The sequence below is a fragment of the Leptodactylus fuscus genome, chromosome 2, assembly GCF_031893055.1.
Source record: "Leptodactylus fuscus isolate aLepFus1 chromosome 2, aLepFus1.hap2, whole genome shotgun sequence".
Lineage (NCBI taxonomy): Eukaryota > Metazoa > Chordata > Amphibia > Anura > Leptodactylidae > Leptodactylus > Leptodactylus fuscus.
The window spans coordinates 110,874,256-110,887,462 of NC_134266.1; the positions used below are offsets into that span (position 1 = coordinate 110,874,256).

The 13,207-nt window shown below is 44.6% G+C and overlaps 1 protein-coding gene across 2 annotated transcripts in view; it reads left to right on the forward strand.

Moving 5' to 3' along the window:
* Positions 1–207: 207 nt before the first annotated feature.
* CUEDC1 (CUE domain containing 1) overlaps positions 208–13,207 on the forward strand; it is a 139,869-nt gene continuing 126,869 nt past the window's right edge. The window contains exons 1-2 of one of the 2 annotated variants that reach the window (XM_075264392.1): positions 208–361; positions 517–636. The gene's annotated coding sequence lies outside the window, so the exon portion shown is untranslated. Of the gene's footprint in view, positions 362–516; positions 637–828; positions 905–13,207 lie in introns of those variants that run through there. The other variant, XM_075264394.1, reaches the window with a different exon arrangement.

Here is a 13,207-nt window from a genome sequence, read left to right on the forward strand (position 1 = left end):
CACCAGGAGCCTCTCCAGATTCCACTGCTGTCACTGCCCGCCCTGGCCACTGCTCAGACAGGGCTGACTCCCCCGCTCTGCTGTGTGAAGCTGCTGATGGTCTCCTGCTGCCGGAGCTCCTGCTACACTTCATAGAGGAAGAAGGGGGCGTGTAAGCTCTCCGCTCTCCCCCTCCCTTCAGCTACAGCTCCGGACTCCATAAGAAATTCATCCTCTTCTTCCGCCGGAACACCAATGGAGAGGACGTCCGCAGTCGCCGCATCCTCCGCTGCAGACTCTGCTGGTGCCGGCATATCACTAAGGCAGCTCCTCAGCCATTCCTCGCCGCCGGCACTCTCTGCCTTCCATAGAAGTTGCTGAAGTAAGTCTTCCATCTTCTCGCTTGATTGAAGGTTGTGACGAACTGCACCAGAAACAGCTGATTGGCGCTTATTTATGTTCCCATTTCGCGCCACAAATATCTAACAGCCAATCAGCTGTTTCCATCTTCTCACAGCTGTTACTATGTACTTCTAGGAATCTTCCTACCACAGACCAACTTCCAATCAGCTGTTCCTACGTCATATCGCTGTTGCTATACTTGCTCGGATTCTTCCCCATATGATGACCTGAACTTGACCCCCTTAAACCTTTGAGGTAAGCAAGTTCAGGCGGGAAATAACACTGAATGTTTAAAAGTGACTAAAAGAACCTGAGGACATAAATTAGTATTAATAAAAGCATATTAACTTTGTGGTACTATGGCACCATGAGACCCCCAAGCAAGTCCTTTGCATATCCTGCACTTCCACTTACCGCCACCAGGGCGCCGCCGCCTGACTGGGTTTATTTTTTTTCTGTGGTGGAGGTAGACTGTGCTACATCCAGGATACCCCTGACTCAATTGTAATACTAGAAGCTTGAGGTAAGAACACGTCCATGGTGGGCTCGGTTACGGTTTTCCTTAGAGCCGGGGCAGTCTTTTCTCTTGCATCAGCTGTTGCTGACGGTTGGTCGTCCTTGCCAAGATCCGGTGGGTACATCCGCCTGTCTGTATTTATGGGAATCACTGGGATCCACATAGAGAGGATGAGAGGAGACTGTGATAGCGCAGACCGCGGCGTCCGTGACGCTGACATTAATGGCCGATGCTTGCTTGTGCTTCTTTAGAGGCCTCTGTGTTTGTGCCGCCTCTTGGCTCTTTCTTCCTGGCCTGCCTGAAGGCTTATTATCCGGGCCAGCATGGAGTGTGCAGGAGAGCGCCAAGTCTGCGAGTGGCTCCAGTTTCTGCTTGTTGAGGAGGCTTTCTGTATAAACTTGTGTGCTGTGTCTACAATATTCTGTCTGTGACTGGAATCACTGTCGTGTGTCCTACAGAGTCCCAAACTGAAGACTGTTCTAATATAAAGTGTGTTAGCAGAGCAAGGCATTCTATTCAGCAAGGTTCCTTTCATATGTGATGCCCAGCTGTGTCATATGCCTCAATGTGTATGTGGAAGGGCCCAGCTGTGAATCCTTACCAGAGGGGTTAGATTTCATGTTGTGCCAGGAAGGGGCTTTACATTTAGGAAGGATGCCCAGATCTGTCCTCTCCCTGCGTTTTGCCAGAAATAAGCTTTACAAATCTATGATATTTATTTTTGTTGAGTTTCCACAATGTGCTAGAAAGGGGCTTTACGTATATGACATGATTTCCAGTTGTGTCATGTCCTCCTTCTGGAATATATGAATGTTTCATTTTGTCATTATCTCATGTTGTGCCAAGAAGTGAATGTTGTCCAGATGTGTTGTATGCCCACATTGGTAATGGATAATGACTGGTTGTGTTGTAGGCACTTGTATTGCCAGTAAGGGACTTGTAGGCTAAAGCGCTACATTGCGAAAACCCATTGTTTTACAGCACCTGTGAAGTGATTGAGATTCTAGCAAATCCCATCCACACATTGCAGAAAAAAAAATCCACTGACGAAAGCTGCGTTTTAAAGGGATCCTATCATACAAACGCTTTTTTTCTAACACGTCGGAATAGCCTTAAGAAAGGCTATTCTTCTCCTACCTTTAGATATCTTCTCCGGGCCGCCGTTCACCTGAAATCCCGTTTTTTCTCAGTATGCAAATGAGTTCTCTCACAACACTGTGGGCGGGCCCCAGTGCTCAAACAGCACTGGGGGCGTCCCCAATGCTGCCAAAGAACTCTCTCTAGCACCGCCTCTATCTTCGTCAGCATCAGCCTCTTCACCTTCTTCGTCTGGTGCGCGGTGGGTCAAAATTAAATGCATGCGCAAATCGGCTCTGCCAGTGGGCCTCGGACAGAGCTGACTTCACATGCTGGTGGCCATAGAACTAAAGGAGCGTACTGCGCATGCTCGCGTAAGTGGCTATAAAAAAAATGGCCGCCCGAATATGAAGTTGGCTCTGCCCGAGGCCCGCTGGCAAAGACGACTTCAGAGCGTTAAATAATCCCTTAAGGGCATGGCCTGTTTTGAGATTAAGATTAAGCTTTATTTTTTTATTGTAATTGTAATATGCCAAGGGTTGTAACTTTTTTATACATTTGTTGATGTAGCCACATGTGGACTTGTTTTTTTGCAGGATTAGTTGTATTTTTTAAGAGCACCATTTTTGTAAGGCCAATAATTTAGTGATTTATTTTTTTTTAAACTCTTTTTGAAAGAGAATGGGAATGCCACAGATTTTTGCATTGTTCATCGTATGGCAAAAACAACATTATTTATTTTGTGGGCTGCCATATTCTGAAATCTATAATGTTTTAATTTTTTACCTATAATATTTTATTTTTATAATTGGATGTGATGGCTTTCTTTTTTTTTTTTTTTTTTTTTTGCAGGATAACGTAAAGTTTTCATTGGTGTCATTTTGGGATTTAACCCCTTCCCGTCGCAGGCATTTTCTGATTTTTGTTTTTGACTCTTCACCCCCCTCCCTTCCAAACCTCATAACTTTTTTTTTTATATTTCGCTCTGAGTCATATGAGGCCTTAATGTTTACAGGACGAATTTTCTTCATGATGTTGCCATTAATTATTCTGTACAAGGGCTTTATTTCTGGCCACGAGGCTCATGACAAGACCCTCCTGGTGATGGACTCAGCACGTTCCCATGACTTCCCTCTTTGTCTTCTTTCGGTCGATGCTGAGAAGGCATTTGACTGGGTCCACTGGGAATCCTGCGGGCCACCCTGGAGCAGGTAGATGTAGGCTCACCCTTCCCCCACAAGGTACTGACGTTCTACAGGGATGCTTCTGCGAGGGTCTGTTTTAACGGCCTTCTCTCTGACCCATTTTTAGTTCGTAATGGTACCTGGCAGGGCTGCCCTCTGTCTCCCCTACTGTGTGCCACTGTGATGGAACACCTTGCTGTTGCCCTGCAGAATCGCTCCGATGTTCAGGGCTTCCCAGTTGGTGCTTCACAGATCAAGACATCTTTATACGCTGACGATCTTCTCCTCTGTCGCCCAACCCCCATCTCTCGTTCCCCTCCATCCTAGTTGAGTTCCTGTGCTTTGGCGAGATGTCCAAGGTTAACTTGTCCAAGAGCGAGGCCCTTAACATCTCCCTTCCACAGACGGAGGTGGCCTACCTTGCTGCCCAGTTCTTCTTCCGTTGGCAGCCCCGTTCTATTAAGTACTTCAGGATCTGTGTTTCCGATGATCCCACAGAGCTGGTGTATCTCAACTACTCCTCATTGTTGGAAAAAAACTTCTGCTGATCTCAAATCCTATAGTTCCCTCAGCTTGTCCTGGTTCGGCCGCATTAATGTCCTGAAGATGAATGTTGTCCCCAGGTTCTTATACCTCTTCCAGGCCCTCCCAATACCTGTCGCCAGGCGCTTCTTCTCGTCCCTCCGGATGCTCTTTGGGTGTTTTGTTTGGAGTCCCTCCCGCAGTAGGCTCCACTTCAGGACTCTGTCTTGGCGCAAGGCCAACAGACCCCCTTCTTTACTATCGCACGGCGGTTTTGCTGCAGATGTTTGATTGACGCTGTAGGTCCCTTGACAAACAGTGGGTCTCCATGGAGGCAGATCTCATATCTGCCCATCTGCCCTCCCTCCCGTGGATACCTCCCCCTTTCCCCCTATCTTTGGTACGCCTTTCTTCGCTCGCCTTGCACTTTCTTTCGGTATGGGACAGCGTGTAAAGGTCCGCATCGTTGGCTAGGGTCCCTGACCCTTTGAGTCCCCTCTTTAGGAATCTCATGTTCCCTCCTGGTTTGTCTGCGCGCCACTTCCTCGGGTGGCTTGCCTCTGACAACGTCAGGCTAGCTTCCTTGTCTGGTTCCTCTCCCCTCCCCTCTTTCAATTAGCTTAGTGCTGCAACCCCTCCTGTCTGCCTCCCCGAATGCCCTGTAGAGTGTTCTTATGCAGTCCGAGGCTCCGCCTCATACTCTCTCCTTTCTTTATGACACTCTCCTGATGGCCGCGACTCCGGGGCTTCCTCGTTATACTAGAACCTGGTAATCTGACCGGGGTGTTCGTCTCTCTGCCGCTGATTGGGCCTCCTGCTTCTTCCCATCCCTCAAGCTGCCGCTGCCTTGCAGCGCTCAGGAGAAAAACTTTAAGATCCTGAACCGCTGGTACCATTGCCCAAGTCTCCTTAATAAATTTTATCCTACTGTCTCGGATCTCTGTTGGCGCTGTGGCTCTGTGGAGGGTTCTTTCTTCCAAATCTGGTGGGATTGTGGGGAGATCCACAATCTTCTGTGGTTTCCCTGTATGTGAAGGTTTGTGGTCGCCCCCTGGCCCCCTCCCCCAGCTGGCTCTCCTCTCTCATTCCGGGTAAACTCTCGAAGGTGAAGAGTAATCTTCTGCGCCACTTCCTTATGGCCACCAGGACAGTTATCCCCCGACATTGGCGCTGCACTACTACTTCTTTGCTGTAGTGGCTTCAAGAACTCCTCCTTATCCAGAGGATGGAGGGACTGGTTGCGGAGTACTCTCCCAACTCGTCCAAGTTTGATACCCTCTGGCAGCCGTTGATTGTGTTCCAGGAGTCCTCAGAGTTCTCCTCCCTGTTTGGTTGAGCTCTGATTTTATTAGCAGCACATGCCCTTGCACCCCTGGGTTTTGCCCTTCCTTTCCCTTCCTGCAACCTCCCTTCGTACCTTGCTGTTTGTCTTGTCTGTTCCGTCTTTCCCCTGCCTTGTGTCTCATCTGTGTCTCTTGTACCCTTGCCCCCTCTCTGTCCTCCCTTTTGAATTCGCTAGTTGTTTTTGTTTTTTTCTGTTTTTGCTCATTTATTACTTGCCTCTTACTCTCGGTGGGTCTTCAAATTTTTCGGTCTCTTCGAGGCCTTATGCATACTGTGTGGGCTTGTTAGCCCCCCCCCCCCTTGTTATATCTTGTCTTTTAACAAAAATGTTCAATAAAAATTTATTACACCTAATAAAAAAAAATCACAAGGGGGTGAATTTGAAGAAAAAGTGCATTTGTGCGACTTTCTTATGGGCTTCGTTTTTACGGCGTTCCCTGTGCAGCCAAAATGATGTCACCTGCATACTTTGTTTCGGTATGAATCCGAGGATACCATAATTTTTATGGCTTTATTTACATTTTAACACCTTAACAAAAATCCACCCGTAACTTTTTTTTAAAATTTTTTAAATACTTCCATGTATGGGGATGCATAGGGCGTCTTTTCTTTTTTTGTGGGACCAGGTGTACTTTTTAGTTATACCATTTTGGGGAATGTCTATTGCTTTGATCATTTTTTTTTTATCAGAGGCAAAACTGTTAAAAAAAACAACGGCAGTTTGACACTCTGAGTTTTTATTTTTCCCTGCTATGACACTACTGTATCAGAAAAATATTTTTGTAGCTTTGTAGAGCAGGTGTTTTCGGACACAGGGATACCTACCTAACTTGTATGTGTTTCACAGTATTTAAGTACTTTTATATGTGTTCTAGGGAAAGGGGAGGGGGGGGGGGAAGTGACCTGAAGTTTAACTTTTTTTTTTTTTAATGCATTTATTATACCAATGCATTACAATGCTAATATATTGCAAAGCATTGCAAAATACCATCATTTCTATTGCAGGCTACATAGTGTACCCTGCAATAGAAATAGAGTACAGACAGGCCTGGGAACCTTCACAAGGCTCCTGGCTGTTATACCAATGTGACGCTGACCCAAAATGAAGGCCCCCACGTGCCACCGGTAAAATGGTGCTTCGGTCAACTTTGACCGAGGTGCCAGAAGGGTTAATGCTTGCATTTGAAGCAGACATTAGTGCTGGGTGTCTGCTGTATAAAACACTAGGGGGGTCTAATAAAAGCATTAAAACATATTTAAAAAAACAAATTAAAACTTCCCCGCGAGCACATAAAAAAAAGTACTTAAATATGGGTAACACATACACTTTAGGTATACCTGTATTTGAAAATGCCCACTCTGCAAATCTATAAAAATATTTTCCCGTATGGTAAACGCCGTAGCAGGGAAAAAAAATCAAAAGTGCTAAACCACTGTTTTTTCACTGTTTTTGCCTCTGAATAATAGCAATTTTCCTAAACGGTATAACTAAAAAGTACACCTGGTCCCGCAAAAAAGACGCCCTATACATGCCCATATACGGAAGTATAAAAAAGTTTTGGGTGTCAGAATATGGCCACTTTTAGAAATAAATTTTTTTGCCACTGTTTGGTACCAGTAAATACCAGTAAATTTGGTACCCTCAGAATCATACCGAAACATGGAATACAGGTGACATGTCATTTTGGCTGCACAATGAGTGCCATAAAAACGAAGCCCATAAGAAAGTTGCACGAATGCACTTTTTCTTCAAATCCACCCCTTTCTGAAACTTTGGGATTGGCATTATGGCTGCGCCAGCTATTACAGCGGGAGCCTTACTGTCAGTTCCAGCCAGGCTCTTATGGTGATTACACGAGTTCTGTTTCTGAGCTGGCGTGATTACCTGCATTCTCCAACGTATATATATGAATGTCAGCCTGCCTACAAATGGATGCTCAGAGATTCCAATCAGAGATGGAAGTTTGACTTACCAATTCGATGACTTGTGATGGTGATGTACAGTAAAGACCAAAAGTTTGGACACACCTTCTCATTCAAAGAGTTTTCTGTATTTTCATGAGTATGAAAATTGTAGATTCACACTGAAGGCATCAAAACTATGAATTAACACATGTGAAATTATAGACTTAACAAAAAAGTGTAAAACAAATGAAAATATGTCTTATATTCTAGGTTCTTCAAAGTAGCCACCTTTTGCTTTGATTACTGCTTGGCATTCTCTTGATGAGCTTCAAGAGGTAGTCACCTGAAATGGTCTTCCAACAGTCTTGAAGGAGTTCCCAGAGATGCTTAGCACTTGTTGGCCCTTTTGTCTTCACTCTGTGGTCCAGCTCACCCCAAGCCATCCGTTACACAGCCTGGAGGTGTGTTTGGGGTCATTGTCCTGTTGAAAAATAAATGATGATCCAACTAAACACAAACCGAATAGAATAGCATGCCACTGTAAGATGCTGTGGTAGCCATGCTGGTTCAGTATGCCTTCAATTTTGTATAAATCCGCAACAGTGTCACCAGCAAAGCACCCCCACACCATCACACCTCCTCCTCCATGCTTCACGGTGGGAACCAGGCATGTAGAGTCCATCCATTCACCTTTTCTCCGTCGCACAAAGACACGGTGGTTGGAACCATAGATTTCAAATTTGGACTCATCAGACCAAAGCACAAATTTCCACTGGTCTAATTTCCATTCCTTGTGTTCTTTAGCCCAAACAAGTCTCTTCTGCTTGTTGCCTGTCCTTAGCTGTGGTTTTCTAGCAGCTATTTTACCATGAAGGCCTGCTGCACAAAGTCTCTTCTTAACAGTTGTTGTAGAGATGTGTCTGCTGCTAGAACTCTGTGTGGCATTGACCTGGTCTCTAATCTGAGCTGCTGTTAACCTGCGAGGTGACTCTTGTCTTCCTTTCCTGGGGCGGTCCTCATGTGAGCTAGTTTCTTTGTAGTGCTTGATGGTTTTTGCAACTGCATTTGGGGACACGTTTTTCTTTACTTAGCTGCTTTTTTCTTGCCATAATACAAATTCTAATAGTCTATTCAGTAGGACTATCAGCTGTGTATCCACCTGACTTCTGCACAACACAACTGATGGTCCCAACCCCATTTATAAGGCAAGAAATCCCATTTATTAAACCTGACAGGGCACACCTGTGAAGTGAAAACCATTTACGGTGACTACCTCTTGAAGGTCATCAAGAGTGTGCAAAGCAGTAATCAAAGCAAAAGGTGGCTACTTTGAAGAAACTAGAATATAAGACATATTTTCAGTTGTTTCACAATTTTTTTGTTAAGTATATAATTTCACATGTGTTAATTCATGAGAAGTTGTGTCCAAACTTTTGGTCTGTACTGTATGTACTTTGCTGTAGTGGATATGCTACAGATGCTATATATTGGCAGATGTGGTCGGGTAGCCATTAACTTGAAATTGCTTCACAACGCGATCATGTCACTCTGTATTGTTCCCACAGTGGGACTTCCTCAATGAAGGCAGACCTCATGGCTTCTATGGGACCCACAGGATATAGTGGCCCTAAATGACCCCACCCCCGTCACACATAATTGTTATTTGACTGAAGCAGACGGATCTGACCATCTGTTATGTTCTCCATCATTTTTTAAGCCTATTTTCGACAGTCTCTGGCCATCCTGTATATAAGCACTGCACAGTTTTCATTCTTCAAACACATTAACCCTAAAAAAAACAAAAAAACATTGTTTCTACATCTAGCATGCCTTGGGGGGATGAGAGCGGTGAATTTTTCTTCCATGTACTTGGAATAAATGGCAAAACGACGAACTATTAGTTTATCAAACTAATTGTGCACAAATTTTCCCTTTTTTTTTTTTTGGAGACTCCGATGTAGAAGCAGCCGAAAATCAGTGGAGAAAAAAGTTCTGCATGAAGAACTTTTTGTCTCCACCACTTTCAGTTTCAAAACTAAGGACTCCATTGGGGCACTAACCACTATTTTAGTGCTCTGATTCTCCATTTTTCAGGTCCCTTGACGGACCCAAACGATATAGAAGAGGCTCTAGTGTGAAAATACTGTCAGGCTTTTGCACACAGCAACACTTGGCAGGCATATCTGTGCAGGCGCAGAGCAGAATCAACCCCTCTCCCCCCCCCCATTCACTGTGTGAAGATGCTTCACAGTTGTCGGGACTTGATCTCAAGTAAGTTTATGATAATGCTGCTGACGTGGAAGGACAATTGTGTGTTTTTTTAAGCTCAATGTCTCTATTTCAGATACGCTATTAACCTTTTCCCAACATCCACTGTAATGGCATGGCGGATGCTAGGTATTTAAATATGGTGGTCTCTCTGGAGCTGAGTGGTTGCCAGATCTTATATATATTTTTTTTAAACGTAGATTGAGCCCTATTTAGGGATCACAATGTACTTTTTTCCCCCCTATCAGTATGCCTTTTTGTAGAATGGGAGGAAATCCACACAAACACGGGGAGAACATACAAACTTCTGGCGGGGGATTCGAACTCCAGGACTCAAGCACTGCAAGGCTGCTGTGCTAACCACTGAGCCACCGTGTTGCCCCGATCATGCGCATTAATTCTGCCAATGCCTCAGTCAGATATGGCCTGGGAGGCATTTTGGGGTGGATAATTGACCCTGGAGTAAGATCTGTTACTACGACAGCGAAGAGCCTATTAAAGGCTTCCAGACTTGCCGTTAGATTAGTTCTATCGTATTAGCATTGCAGGGTATTGAACTAGGGATTAGACCCCCCTGGGTTTCAAGATCCCATAAGGCAGGGGTGGGCAATTAATTTTCCCATGGGGCCGCATAAGAAATTGAAACTATGCTAGAGGGCCATGCCACGGCAAATTTAGCTCCACCCACTTTTACATTGACTCCGCCCATTCCCAATCATCTTTCTATGTGCCCCCCACAAAGTATAATCCTCCTACAGTCACCCATACATTATATGCTCCCACATTATAATGTTCCCTTCCAACTGCCCGACAGTATTAAGTCCCTCTCCTGGTGCCCCAGTATAAACTGGTGGAAACTAGAGGGGACACGAAACTGGAGCAGCTGGAGGGGGACATTAAACAGTGGGGGTAGTTGGAGGGGGGCAATAAATTGACAGCTGGAGTGGGACATGAAACTGGGGGCAACTAGAGGGGGACATTAAAATCGGGAAGCAGATATTAAACCGTAGGGGTAGCTGGAGGGTGACATTAAACTGGTGGCAACTAAAGGCAGACAGCCCCCCTACAGCTTCCTCCATGGTTTAATGTCCCCCCAGTCTAAGTGCCCTCTTCATCTACCCCCAGTTTCATGTCCCCCCCTCCATTTCTCCCTCAGTTTCATATCCCCCTTTATTTTCCCCATTTCATGTCCCCCCTCCATCTCTCCCCCAGTTTCTTGTCCCCCCCCCTCCATCTGCCCTAGTATAACATTCCCCTTCCATCTCTGCCCCTAGGTTACTGAGACACAGACAGACAGACAAATATAGACACACATATAGACAGACACATATAGACACACACACACACACACACACACACGTACAGACACACACAGACAGACAGACACATATAGACACACACACACACACGTACAGACACACACAGACAGACAGACACATATAGACACACACACACACACACACTCTCCACCCTGCATCTCACCTTATATCTCTCATTACCTTATGACACACTCCACATGTCTCCATCATCTTCTGCCGGCACTAAGACACGCCCCTATTCACGCCTCCCTAGTCAAAGCTGTGCGGGCCGGACTGAATCAGTCAGAGGGCCGGATATGGCCCGGGGGCCGGACTTTGCCCAGGTCTGCCCTAAGGGGACAGAAAAATAAACATTAAACACACACACATACACACATATTAGTTATCACTGTGTCTGAAAATGCCTGATCTACGTGATAAAAGTATTTTTTCAATATGGTGAACATGCAACAGTAAAACAAATCAAAAGAGGCAAAATGACATTTTTTTTTTCAACATTTTCATAAAAATTTGAATAAAGGGCAATCAAGACTAGAGATGAGCGAGTACTATTTGAAACTCCCATTTCGAATAGCACGCACCCATAAGAATGAATGGGTGCAGCCTTATGGGTGCGTGCTATTCGAAATGGCCGTTTCGAATAGTACTCGCTCATCTCTAATCAAGACATTAGACATTCCCCAAAATGGTATAAATTAAAAGTACCGTACATCTGACCCCACAAAAAAGACACCTTATGCAGTCCTGTTTATGAAAATAAAAATATGGTGCTTCGAGTACATTGTACAGAATATTAAATGGTACCAAGTCCCACAAAAATTACGCCCTCATATGGCTCTTTGAATGGAAAAAGGTATTGGCTTTTGGAAGATGGGGAGTAATAAACAAAAATTGTAAATGGATGTGGTGGGAAAGGGATAATAATCGAGATCCACATTATCATTTTACTGACTACTTCACCAAGGAGAATTTGCAATTGCAACGTCTTATGAGCTCATTATCGGATAGCTCGATTTATATAGGCCATTAGATATAATTCATTCTATTCTGCAGAGCTATTTGGTACTTAATTATATTAACCCTTTCATTCAGCTGTCAATTTTGTTTTTCATTTCCGTTTTTCTCTTCCTCCCATTCCAATGGCCATAATTTTTTCATTTTTCAGTTAACAGAGTCACCTGATGGTTTATTGTTTGTGGGACAAATTGTACTTTCAATATCCTATACAATGTACTGGGAAGCTGTAAACAAAATTCTGAATGAGGTGTAATTGGAGAGGAAATGCATTTACGCCAATTTTATATGGGTTTAATTTTTACGGCATTCAGTATGTGGCAAAAATGACATGGAACCTGTATTCTGCTGGTCAGTACGACCACAGTGTTACCAAATTTAACTAGTATTTGTAACGTTGTGATAGATTTTAAAAAATGTATTGTGACACCTTTAACTTTTTTTTTATCTTTATGTGTATGGAGCTGGGTAAGGCCTCGTTCACACCTGAGTTGATAATCCCCCCCCCGAATGGGACTACCAAACGCATTTGCTAGCGGTGCGCAGTGAAAGTACACAGATCCCCATAGACTATAATGGGGTCCGTGTGCTTGCCACGAGATCTCCACAGGGAACATGCGGTTAGGAAAGTACTCCACAATCTACTTTTCTGTCCGCATGACTCGTGCGGAGATCTCGTGGCAAGCGTACGGATCTCATTACAGCACACCACTTGCATATGCGTTTGGGGTCCCCATGCAAACTCCATGAACAGATTACCAAACGCAGATGTGAACCGAAGGTAAGGTGTGTTTTTATGTGGCCAAGATGGCATTTTTATTGATACCATTTTTTTCTATACTTTAGAATTTTTTTTTTACATTTTTCTTCTATTTTCAGACCCCCTAGGGATCTTGAAACCTAGGGGGTCTGATCATTCATACTATTCATTGCAATACTAATATATTACAGTGAATAGTAAAATACATTGCTTTCTATTATTTGCTGTCTCTGGATATAATAACAAGCCTTCAATAGGCTCCCAGTTGTTATGGCAACCTATCGCTGCTCTCTCCGATGACGATTTGGAGGGTAGTGATTGTTCAAAAATGACGGCTGTGCACTTTAGATGCCGTGCTTGCGTTTGATAGCAGCATCTAAAGTGTTAACAGCTGCGATCGGTGTCGGCACCGATTGCAGCTATTAGCTATGGGTCCTGGCTGTATAATACATCTCGGGCCTCGTTCACATCTGCGTTGGTATTTGGCCGGGAAGTCCGCATGAAGACCTCCCTGAACGGAATACCAAACGCAATTGCAAGCGCTGTGCAGTAAAAGCACACGGATCCCCATAGACTATAATGAGGTCCGTGTGCTTGCTGCGCGATCTCCGCAGGGATCGTGCGGACAGGAAAGTAGTTCACAATCTACTTTCCAACAAGCACACGGACTCCATTATTGTCTATGGGGTCCGTATGCTTTTACTGCACAGCGCTTACAATTGCGTTCAGTATTCCGCTTGGGGGTGGGTCCCCATGTGGGCTCCCCCGGACGGAATACCAACGCAGATGTGAATGAGGGGTAAGATCCGGTATAGAAACGGTTCAACCCTACCATTTGCGCATAATGACGTAAATTAATGTGATTTTGTTCAAAAGGGTTAAGAGAACAAAACTAAAAGGAATCCACGTGAAAAAT